The sequence below is a fragment of the Mesoplodon bidens genome (genome assembly GCF_964165515.1).
Source record: "Mesoplodon bidens genome assembly, chromosome: Y".
NCBI lineage: Eukaryota > Metazoa > Chordata > Mammalia > Artiodactyla > Ziphiidae > Mesoplodon > Mesoplodon bidens.
In genome coordinates, this window is record NC_138180.1 from 2,136,177 (window position 1) to 2,149,215 (window position 13,039).

At 38.4% G+C, this 13,039-nt stretch overlaps 1 pseudogene across 1 annotated transcript in view; it reads right to left on the reverse strand.

Moving 5' to 3' along the window:
* The window catches only part of LOC308609654 (ubiquitin-like modifier-activating enzyme 1), a 50,542-nt pseudogene that overhangs the window by 5,768 nt on the left and 31,735 nt on the right, over nt 1-13,039 (reverse strand). The window contains exons 3-12 of the transcript in view: nt 10,740-10,874; nt 6,061-6,158; nt 5,828-5,974; nt 5,529-5,704; nt 5,305-5,409; nt 5,134-5,214; nt 4,648-4,803; nt 2,047-2,213; nt 1,728-1,924; nt 26-90 (exon numbers count right to left, since the gene is read on the reverse strand). The product of the transcript in view is annotated as a ubiquitin-like modifier-activating enzyme 1 (transcript). The remainder of the gene's footprint in view (nt 1-25; nt 91-1,727; nt 1,925-2,046; nt 2,214-4,647; nt 4,804-5,133; nt 5,215-5,304; nt 5,410-5,528; nt 5,705-5,827; nt 5,975-6,060; nt 6,159-10,739; nt 10,875-13,039) is intronic.

Here is a 13,039-nt window from a genome sequence, read left to right on the forward strand (position 1 = left end):
CGAGGATTTGGACAGAATTACTCACATTAGGTACTGGTTGACGTTTTCTGCTGGCTGCTTGAAGAGACCTTCAAACTCATCCACGGCAGACAGAGCAAATCAACACTACGTGGGTTAAGGGAAACAAATAAGTTTCTGTAGGCCTTAGGACCACCATCAGGAAATACAGCAAATAGGAAGAGCATGGCTGTTATGGGAGAACAGAGGAAGAAAACCCTCCCAATCTGTCTGGTCAAACTTGTCAAGCCCTCACCACTTCAATGTAAAAACCTATGATCTTAATCTGGGAAGAGGTTTACACACAAGTGTACATTCATGCAGAATTTATTAAGATGTACACATTACCCTAGGTATGTCATGCATCAATTCAAGAAAAAGTTCACACCAAGAATAAAACATGAACGATCTCTATGCAGGTTCTGGGGACTGGGAAGAAAGTAAGATAGAGGTTTGACCCCTGTGAATTCGGAGGTCGATAAATAGTCACTGGTGAAGTGATCTGGAGCACCTTGATGCTCGAAATCCAGGTTCAAAGGCCAGCTGTGCCACAGTCTTGTGACAATCAGGTATATCTTTACTTGTGTTTCCTCATTTTAAAGACAAACACTGTAACAGTAAAACTACACCTCAGGGAGTTAATAAGAAATAAGCAAACATGTACACATTTAAAGCTTAGTTTGAAAGTCACAAGGGCATATTAAGTATACATGTTTTTCAGAATTCCTGTGAGAGTTACTACTGTCATTCCAATTTTACAGATAAGGAATCTGAAGCATGAAGTGGTTAAGTCCAAGGGCACATAGTATATTAGTTTTAAAATCCTTTTTATTGGCCTTTCTGCATACTGGGTAGAGAGAAACACAATAATAGAACCATAACCTAGTAGAGGATTTATATGTATAGAAATGAACACACACACACAAACACATCTCTTTCTCCGTCTCTCTGTATCTACACACACACACACACACACACACACACACACACCAACATGGGATGCATGGAAAGGGAGAAAGACACATACTGAACTGACTCCACAAGTATAAACTCTTCCCTTCTGGAAGGAAAAGTGACAGACTGAACTGTTACTGCTCATTTTCTTCCTGTTCCCATACTTCCTAAACATAGCCTCAAAGACTGGGTTAAGAATCATTTTGATAAAAGGATGGTTATTTGTGGTTTGAAAGGGGACTGTAATTAGGGCCAAGTTCTGAGGACCAGTTAATGGGGTGCTTTTACTTTGTCAATGTACATGAGAGTTATGCTCTTTTGTATGTATGTGTACTATATAAACACAACTATGCTGACAAACTATTAAACATATTTTGGGAAACAATTAGAAAATTATTCCTAAATATGGACTTAATATTAGAGATATCTAAATAACTAGCAGAGATGATATTAAGTTAATTTTGTTCAACGACAAAATAGTATCCTGTACACAAAGAAACATATCCTCACCGTTTAGATATACACTTCTCACATAAAGTATTTCACATGGTATAAATAATACTTCCCTGTATGCTTGCAAAATAAAAATTTCAAGTTAAAGAAATCATTATGAAAAGCGTTAGGCTCCTAGGTTTAAAGTGAGTGAAGGAGAGTTAAAGAGAGGGCAGATATTACATACACTGAGGCTTCATCATCGGAATAACAAGAGTTTGGCAACTGAGACACTGTCCCAGTACATATCTGTTCCACCTCTCTCTCCCTGCAAGGCTGATCACCTGCAAAGTGTGCTCGATGACATTCGGGAAGTTCTTCAGTGTGCACCTGGGGATGGACTTGTCAGGAGGGTCCTGGCTGGAGCTGTATGACTCTGTCAGGAAGGGGATAAACCCTTACACATTACCCTTGGTACCCAGTGTGCCTGACTCCAGAAGAGGCTTTCGGTACAACACACAGCAGCAGTCCACATACGTGCCTGTGAGAAAGTTGCAGCAGGTGAGGGTGGGGAAAATAACATCAGGATAGGACACGGTGACACACAATCCCTAAAACACACACATTACTCTCGCCTCATCCTCACCCATCCCCAAAACTCACGGGCATCCACATTGTCCGAGGCATTGTCCACACCATCCAGGTTTTGGAGGAATTTATCAATCATACACATGCTCTCTGTGAGGGCCCACACAGTTCTGATGGCTCATCACACGGATGTGTGCGTTTATCTGGTTCACAGCTGCAGCATCTGTATCAGACTTCAATTTCTGGGTAGTGATGGAGAAACAGAACTGTCATTCACATAATCACCCAACAAAACTTTACAGAGCTGTTCTGAAAACTGATTTAAGTAATGATGCACAAGACCTAGGCTCTGAGGTCAGGAGGTTCTGTGGTCTATGACAAATGCCACACAGCTTGGGCTGGGACAAATGAGGAATGGCGTGAATAAAAAAGGAAAACAGTGATACAATAGGAGACAATGGGTTGAGTATCTGTTCTTTTGTCTACCGAACATCCACTGTTTTTCGTTACTAGCACCCCGAGTTGGAGTGCATTCACGCAAAGAAAACCAAGGTCCTCTGAACTTACAAAAACAAAAAGGATCCTCTGAAAATCCAAGTCAGATCACATTCCTCTCCGCAAAACCCTCTATTGATTCCCACTTTCACTAAGGGTGAAATGAGCTGGTCCCTATTCCTTTGACAACCTTCTCTCTTACCATGATCTATCTCTGTCTCTACTCCTTAAACATAGCAGTCATATTCCAAACTCAGGGTTTTGCTCACACTGTTAACTTCACCTGGCATACTCTTCCCTGAGATTTCTTCCTGTTCTCGTATACCATCTTTAATTCTCTGCGGTTATACCACCTTTCCAATGTGGATTTCCTTTACCACACTGCAAACCACCCTCTCATGGCACTTCCAGTTCTATATCTTGATTTTGATTCTTGCCCCTACACAGTATGTTTCACCTTGTTATGTTCTAACCACATACAGTGCTATTGTATTTATTATTTGCTCTAGCAGTTGTCCAAAATGAAGTTAAAACAAAGTTTGTGGTTTCTTTTTTATCTGATGCACAGCTATCAGGATTTCCTACGTTTGATATTTAATCTGAGAACATTTTAAAATATTATTACTCCATTTAAAATTGGAGGGGCTTCCCTGGTGGCACAGTGGTTTAGAATCTCCCTGCTAATGCAGAGGAAATGTTTTTGAGCCCTGGTCTTGGAAGATCCCACATGCAACGGAGCAACTAGGCCAGAGCCACAACTACTGAGCCAGCGCGTCTGGAACCTGTGCTCCACAAAAAGACAGGCTGCACTAGTGAGAGGCCCGCGCACTGCGATGAAGCATGGTCCCCGCTTACCACAACTAGAGAAAGACCTCACATAGAAAGGAAGCCCCAACACAGCCAAAAATAAATAAATAAATAAATTAATTAATATGGAATAATTCCATTATATACTACAAACACTATGAAAGAAACTCCAATACAAAGCGTTAATGACAGGAGTCAATCTGTATTTACAGTTTTACAAATTTTACTTATATAATGTCTTAGAAGATAGCTGAATTTTCGTTATTTACTGACTTTAATGTATTACATGTTTTGCTTGAAAGATGTCAGGGATATCCAGCCTCACAGAAAAAAAAAATCAATAACATTTTCAGATGACTGTTGATATTTAAAATTATATATATATCAAAACTTGACAAGCGATATTTCTTTAAAGTTTAGTTGAAAGGTAAAATACTGATCCACAACAATACCCTCTGTCTTTCTTTGTATTTTGAATGGCTCTTTAGTTAATGCACAGTTCTGTATCATCATGAATTGGTCTGGTCATTTGGAAAATACTGTGTTTTTGGGTTATGGACAGCCTCCTAGAACAGAGTGGAAAATTACCCTTTCACCTGATAAAATGAGGATAAAAAGGACATAATGTCTTAGTATTCTTAAAAGAGTTGTGATCTTTTGGACTTGAGGAAAGAGTGCTGCCAACCTCCACTGCATTAGAGAATCTCTCATTTACTATGTCTTCTCACTAGACAAAAGCAGAAACCTTTCATTTGCTATCTTATATATTCTAACTACTTAAGTAGTACCTAGTATTTGCATGATAAAATGAAAGGAAAGATAAACACTGGGCAGGCAAAATAACACTGCACTTTACAGAGACGCCCCAGATAGATCCCTCTATAATCTAGCTTCCAGAGTTCCACATTAGCCGTAACCAAAAACCAAAGAAAAAAAAAGATGGCTGGGGACAGGTTTAAACTCACAAATGAAAGATGTAATAAGTTTTCAATAAATATCTCCTGGAAGAAAGAGTGAGTGGTAGAGAAAAGAAATAAGGTAAGAACTGAAGGAAAGAGACAAACAAAAAAGTCCTAAGGTGGTCTTCCCAGGTGACACAGTGCTTGAGAGTCCACCTGCCGTTTCGGGGACATGGGTTCGTTCCCTCATCCAGGAAGATCCCACATTCCGTGGAGCGTCTGTGCCCATGATCCATGGCCGCTGGTCCTGAAGGTCCAGAGCCTGCGCTCCACAATGGCAGAGGCCACAACAGTGTGAGGCCCGCATACCAAAAAAAAAAAAAAAAGTCCAAAGGCAATAAGACAGATAACCAGAAAAAGACAGGAGAAAAGTGAAAAACAAAGCTGAACCACATACCATATCCATTCCACTCACCTTGATATCCCAAGGTTGGAACAGAAACTGTCGATTCAGATTGGATTTTACTATGGTGTCCATGTCTGTAATGGTGATTGCCACACCCTCCCCACAGCCTAGCCCAGTCATGGCAAAGGTCTTGAGTAGCTCACAGCCAACGGCCCCTGCACCCACCTGGGAGGTGGCCAAGAAGAGAGACACAAGATGGTTAGGGTCACTGGGTAACAAAACCACTCCTCAGTCCTCACTACCCCTGCAGATGGCAAGAGAGTGTAAGAGGATCTATGACTGCATATTTAAGTCACAGTGCCATAAAAATCCATGGTCCTCTAAAGAAAGAGGCACAAGACCAGGATATAAAGGACCTGGTGCGAAGAAAATGGAAGAGGGATGAGATGAGGGTACAAGCCAACACCATCCCTTGTACACCACGAGGAGACTCCAGAAGAGGTGGCCAGAGCCTAGGGGACCTAAAGGTAGCTTTTGACCACAAGGTTCTCTCACCAAGAAGTATCTCTGCTTACCCAGCTTCTCTTGCAGGTCAGAGCCAAATACAGCCACCTGCCCATCATAATGGTTCTGGCACTGAGTCATGTGAAGGGAAGAGAGGGTTAGGGAAAAGCCACGTTAAAAAGATCCACAATAATGTCTTCTCCATGGGCCCAAATCACATACTGGAAGGCAGGTGTCCTCTGTAAAGGCCTCTTTTTCCACAGGGAGACACTCAATGGCATCAAAATACAGCTACTGTATAACAGGCATAAACTTTCCAGAGCAGCCCTGAGGAGTCGGTTAGAAAGAGAATGTGATCGCTGGTTAATCAGAGCTGGAAAGCAAGCAGCAGGGCTGGAAAGGAACCTGGCCCAGGCCCAGCACTGTCCGTCTCCACTCACGCTGACCTTCATAAACTCCTGGGCAGCCACACAACCAGTGAAGGAGTTGATGGGTGCCAGATCCCCAGGGGCCATATAAGCCGGCTTCTGGATGAGGTCTTCATCCAGACTCTTTTGCTGCACTGGTGGCAGAGCTTGAGAATTCAAGCCTGTGCTAGGGTCACCAGTTCTGTTGCATCCCCCTGGAAGGAGTAAAAGAACAATCACACCACTGTGGGGAGAGGGAGAGGTAGAAAAACTAAGTAGATGAAAAGGCATAGAGCAGCTTTGGTTCAAGGACCTGGTTGGCTTGCCCACCCATCTACCTCATTGTGGGGCCGAGAGGGCTGACCATGCTGGGCACGGAACTGGTGCAGGACCTGGAAGCCAATTTGTAGCTGAGGAGGGCGAGAATACTTGACAAAATTTGTTATCACAAAGTCCGGCTCTGCCTGTGAAGTAGGCAAGGTTTTCTGTGAAGAACAAGATATCAGAACCAAAAAAGTAAAATCGTGGAGATGCCTGGAACCCTACAACACACCCTCCTGCTCATAGTCACAAAGCTTATCCTCTTAGTTACTTTGACTTGACTGACAATGCCTCCACAAATGTAGTCAGAGAAATTGGAGGTATCACAGATACTAAAGGTGTAGGGACCTGGGGGATGAAAAGAATGAAGGGTTATCTGTCAATTCATTCCCTCCCAAGATCAACAGCACTATCAAAACAGGAATATGAAAACCTCCCACCTTATTCCTCACCTAACACCCTCCCCCATACAGTGGGAGTTTGGAGTTAACAGATATAAGCTATTATATATAAAATGGGTAAACAACAGGGTACTACTGTAGAGCACACAGAAATCTATTCAGTATCCTGAGATAAACCATCATGGAATAGAATATGAAAAAGAATGTATATATAGATAACTGAGTTACTTTGCTGTAAAGCAAAAAGTAACTAATTTTTAAATCAACTATACTTCAATTAAGAAATAAAAATAATGTATCGTACATCATAAAACAAAATCAAAAACGAAAACACAATGCTGATTTCTTCAGACAACACAGGTATTCTATGCCTAAATGCCACTCTAGAGAAAAAGAAGTAAGGCCTGAAAGGATCAGATGGCAACTACATAATTTCTCTAGAACAGACTCAAAAATATTAAAGGAACACAAAACACAACTCCAAAACGCTAACATTCACAATTACCTACCATCCATCAACACTTACCAGAAACTTACCAGCAACATCTGTGGCTTTAGTTTTCATTAAATTTGTAATTTTTTGGTCCATTATTTCTTCAAAAACTCTTTTGGCCCACCCCTTTCTTGGGAATTTCTTTGACATGTGAAATATAGTTATAATAGATGTTTTAATGTTCTTGACCTGTGATTTTACATAACAGATGTGATTAACAAATTAACACACAAGAAAAAATTAGGAAGTTTAACAAAGTAGAAGAAACTATGCAAAATACAAAAGGTGTGTGTGGGGGGGGAAAGTCAAACAAGTCAAGTGCCTTAATACTCATGTAATTGGAGTTCTGGAAAGAGATAATGATATGGCAGTGAGCTCCGAAAGTAATATTTTCAAAAAACATGTGGGCAGAAATTTTCCCAATTTCATAAAACTATAAACCCATATTTAATAAATATTTAATAAACTGCAGAAGAGACATGGAGAAAACTATACAAATGTATATAATGTATTATATATATATATATATATATATATATATATATATATATATATATATATATATATATATATATATATATATTCCTCTGTGCTCTGTTTTTGCCGAATCCCATGTTTTGGTATGTTGTGTTTACATTTTCATTCACTTCAGAGTATATTCTAATATCTCTTGCACACTGTTTGACTCTTTTATTACTTAGGAATGCATTGTTTAATTTCCACATATTTACAAGTTTTCACAAGTTCCTCCTATTACTGATGCCCATTATTCTTTCCTTTGTGGTCAGAGAACAATTTGGTGTGATTTAAATTATTGACACTTGTTTTATGGCCTAACGTGAAGTCTATCCTGGAGAACATTCCTAGTTCAAGTGAAAGGAAATTGTATTCTTCTGTTCTTGGGAGGAATGTTGTGTACATGTCTGTTAAGTGCACTCGGTTTATATCATAGTTTTGTTTAGGTCTTCTCTTCCCTTGGTGATCATATGTTTTGTAATTCATTTGGATAGGCTGTTGAACCTATTTATCTCTCTCTCAAATTTTGTAAGTTTTTGATTCAGGTATCTGGAACTTTTTTGTTAGGTGAGCATTTGTTTATAATTCTTGTGTATTTCAACAGATTTACCCTTTTATCAATAATATATTGTTAATCTAATATAATAATACAGTAATATATACTGTCCTTTGTCTCATTTTTTTATTTAAAATCTGTTTTGTCTGTTGTTAGTATAGTCACTATAACTCTCTTTCGAGTTTTCTTGGCATGAGACTTATCTTTGCAACATTTTACTTAAAATCTATTTGTTTCACACTAAGATTTGTCTCTTTAACAACATATAGGTGGTCATGTTTTTAAAAAATCCATACTGACAATCTGCTTTTTAATTGGACATCTTCTAGTGTACCACTTTTATGGTTATTTGTTATTTCTTTTACTATATACATTTTAGAGCCATTTTATTAGTGGTTGCTCTGGAATTAGGTTGTTATAAAGTAAACTGACAGTTTCTAACAACCTAGTTCACATTAATACCAACTTAATTTCAAAATATGAATTTTTTCTTTTATCTAGTTTATCCTTTTTCTTGTGTTGTTCTTATCATGAATTGCATCTTTATACACTTTTTACATCAGCACCAATTAATTTTTTTTTCCTGTGGAGTAATGCTTTAAATCAGGTAAGAGAAAAAAGTAACTGCATTTGTTTACTATTGTTGCTTTAACACATTTTCAGGAATTCAATTGTTTAAAACTTTACAAATTGTTCTCTTAAAATACTACATGTTACAAGTCCCAAATCCATTTTACTGGGCTAAAGTCAATATGTTGGCAGGATTGGGTCCATCTGGAGACTCTGCTGGGAGAATGTATTTCCTTGCCCTTTTTTTTTTTTTTTTTTTTTTTTGCTTAGTGGTTGCTAGTATTCCTAGTCTAGTAACCCCTTCTACTACCTTCAAATACATCAGTTCATTATCTACTTCTGTCATCACATTAACTTGTCCTCTGTCACCGACATCTCCTTCATTCCTCTTATAAGAAGCATTTTGATTAGATCCACCCAAGGTAACCCAAGAACATTTCCCATCTGAAGACTCTAATATAATCATATATGCAAAGTTTTCTGCATAACATAACATACATGTCCTGGGGATTAAAATGTGGGCATATTGGGGGACTATTATTCAGACTACAATCATACAAACAAAAAAATCGTTTAAATTATACTCTATATTTACCTATATAATTACTTTTACAGATGTTCTTTCTTTCTCTGGATTTGAGTTATCATCAAAGTGTCTTTCATTTTAGTTTGGACTCTCTCCAAGAATTATCTCATCTTGTAGGGCAGATAGTTAGCAATAAATCCTCTCCATTTTGTGCTTATCTGGAATTGTCCTACTCCTGTCCTCAGTTTCAAAAGATGGTCTTGCTGCATATAAAATTCTTGGTTGACAGTTTTTTTTTTCTTTTAGCACTATGAATGTATCGAAGTGTTTTCTGCCCTGCATGTTGTCTGATGAGTAGTCTTTTTTTTTTTTGGCTTAATTGAGAATCTCTTACATGTCATGGGTTGCTACACAGTGCTTTCACAATTCTCTCTTGGTTTTTGGCTTTCAGTAGTTTATGATATGTGTTGCTTGGATCTCTTTGAGTTTAACCTGCTTTGAGTTTGTTTAGCTGGGCGAATCTGTATAATGATGTTTTGCATCAAATTTGGGATGTTTCTTGGCATTAATTCTTAAAACTTTCTTTCTGCCCCCATAATTATTTTGACAACTCCCCAGGTTAAAGTACATCTGCACTGGGTGACCTCCAAATTATGTCAAATATAGACAGTCTTGCAAACGCAGAATTCCAAGGAACATCTCAGTCACATCAGATAATGATAAATCTTTGGAGATGAGGTTCTGAAAGAATTCTCACTTTGTTCTTCTCCTTCTGGTGGCTACTCGATGCAAAAGGAATGCATACTCTTTCAATATGTACTATTATTAAGCTGGAAAAAAGGAGGATGGGATTGTGACCATTTAAAGTCTCTAGAGCTTGCTGATCTTACCAAGATTCAGTCATTTTTAAACACGTAAATACTTCCCTAGTTCCTGTGAAATTTTGTCAATTTCCAGAGTTCTGAAAAAGTTGAGTCTGACAACTTTGTAGGTTTGTAATGTAAAGAATTTTTGGAGGGCCTTACACTATCATCTTCTGACATAACTCATTAGCTGTCCTTTCTGAGGAAGAAACAATGATCCTTTCGTGTTCCAGCCCGCAGTTGGCACAAGAGAAGTGTTGGACCCTTCCAGTAATTCTTTCCATGATTATCAGCTGTGTGACCTGAAGACAGGGACCTCACTTCTCTGGGCCATCTATAAAATGAGGATAATGATTGTAACTTTCCCCATTGGTAGAGTTTAAATGACTAAATATGAATAAAGGGCATAAAAAAGAGTGTGACACAGAGTACATACTACCTAATTAACATTAGTAGCTGGAATACTATTAAGTTACCTGGTGTATTATGACACCTGATAAAGACTTACATTCACCACTCTGTAAAGATCATGTAAGTATTTGCTGTTCTTCTTATCATCACCTTCATACCACCAATGGATACTGAAAAGAAATTGCCTGTGATCACACAGCAGGGAGAGAACAATGCTGGATTTTTCATTTAGAAACTTTGCAGGTAACTGACATACTGGACCAGAAGGCTTTCCCTTCCTCATATACAGAAGTATGTACTTCTTCGCTAGACACAAGGCTCACAACTCTGTAACCCGTTAGGGAAAATTATACATAGTTTATGTACATGAATGAGCAAAGGCCATACTCTTCATGATAGATGTACATCTGTCCTAAATAGATCCTCTCTAAATTGGGACTATACTTTCCCTCATGAATAACCAATGCATGTAATTTGGCATGATAATATCTGTGTCCCAGCAGCACAACTGTTCTTTCTCCATTCCTGACAAGAAGGGCGCCATATGTTCATGAATGGTAGTAAAACTATAGAAAATGAAGTCCTAATGGTACCCTGTTTCTCTCCAAATCCCAGTTGACTATCTCCAGTATCCTTTCTTAGCCTGATTTGAAGACTATCTTTACGAGAAAAGTGATTTCCGATGAATCGAATCTTATTGACACAGATCTCCAAATGCTTGGAGGACCCTATAATGGAACTTGGGTCACAAAAGTCATTCTGGCAAGATCCCAACACTTGTACTAGGACCCTTACTTAAACAATATTCCTCAAATCCTGCCTTGATTAGAAATCTCCAATTTTACCCAAATCCACCTCCCTTTGGAGAACATTGCAAATACCATGTGCTATCGAAACATGGCCACCAATGACCATGTGCCAAATATTCCTAAGCCCTGGCGCAAAATGATATGCCCCCAAAGAGACATCCAAATCCCTCCCCTCAGTCCCTAAACACCACCTGTATAGGTCCCCTCCAGAATAGACATGCCCTAAATGGCACCATGGGCCATAGATGCAAAGACATACCTCAGGGTATACCTGAAGTTTAGATCCTTTCTACAAATGACATGTAGGCTTTTAGACAACTTGAACTCCTCTTGACTCATGAAACACTCTTATTTACGATTGCAACAAAAAGAATAGGAATAAACATACCCGGGGAGAGAAAAGAGTTGTATGCAGAACACTATATAAGATGCTGATGAAAGAAATGAAAGGTGATACAGATGGAGAGATATGCCATGTCCTTGGGTTGGAAGAATCAACATTGTAAAAATGACTATATTACCCAAATCAATCTACAGATTCAATGCAATGCCTATCAAACTAGCAATCGCATTTTCCAGGGAATCAGAAGAAAATATTGCACAATGTGTATGGAAATAAAAAGACACCGAATAACGAAAACAAACTTGAGAAAGAAAAACGGATCTGGATGAATCAGGCTCCTGCACTTCAGACTATACTACAAAGTTACAGTCCTCAACACAGTATGGTACTGACAGAAAAACAGAAATATACATCAATGTAACAGTATAGAAAGCCCAGAGATAAACCCACTCACATATAGTCATCTTATTTTTGACAAAGCAGGCAAGCATATACAATGGAGATAAGACATCCTCTTCAACAAGTGGTGCTTGGAAAACTGGACGGATACATGTCCAAGAATGAAATTAAAACACTCACTAACACCATACACAAAAATAAACACAAATGGATTAAAGTCCTAAATGTAAAGTCAGACATGACCAAACAATTAGAGGAAAACTTAGGCAGAACACTCTATGACATAAATCACAGCAAGATTCTTTTTGACCCACCTCCTAGAGAAATGGAAGTAAAAACAAAAATAAACAAATGGGACCTAGTGAAATTTAAAAGCTTTTGCACAGCAAAGGAAACCATAAACAAGACCAAAAGACAACCCTGAGAATAGGAGAACATATTTGCAAATGAAGCAACTGAAAAATGATTAATCTCCAAATTTTACCAACAGGTCATGCAGCTCCAAACCAAAAACACAAACAACAATCCAAAAATGAGCAGAAGATCTAACTATACAGTTCTCCAAGGATGATATACAGATTGCCATAAAACACATGAAAGGTTGCCCAATATCATGAATCATTAAAGAAATGTAAATCAAATCTACACTGAGGTATCACCTCACATTAGTCAGAATGACCATCAACAAAAACGGTACAAACAATAAATTCTGTAGAGGGTGTGAAGAAAAGGGAAACTTCTGGCACTGTTGTTTGGAATGTAAATTGTTACAGTCACTACGGAGAAAAGTATGGAGGTCATAAGATACTACTACTAGAAATAGCATATGACCCAGCAATCCCACTACTGTGCTTATACCCTGAGAAAACCATAATTCAAAAGGAGTCATGGAACACAAAGTTCATTACAGGTCTATTTACAATAGCCAGGACATGGAAGCAACTTAAGTGTCCATGGACAGAAGAATGGATAAAGAATGTGTGGCATATATATATAAAATGGAATATTACTCAGACATAAATAGAAATGAATTTGAGCTCTTTGTGGTTAGTTGGATGGATTTAGAGTCTGCCATATTTCGTGAAGTAAATCAGAAAGAAAAAAGAAAAAACTGTTTGCTAAGACTTATGTACGAAATCAGAAAATAAAAAGGTTCTGATGAACGTAGGGGCAGGAGAGGAATAAAGATGCAGATGTAGAGAATAGACTTGATAACACTTGCAGGGGCAAGGATAAGCTGGCACGAAGTGAGATAGTCATATAGACGTACATACACTACCAAATGTAAAATGGATAGCTAGTGGAAAGCAGCTGCATAACACAGGGAGATAAGTTCAGTGCT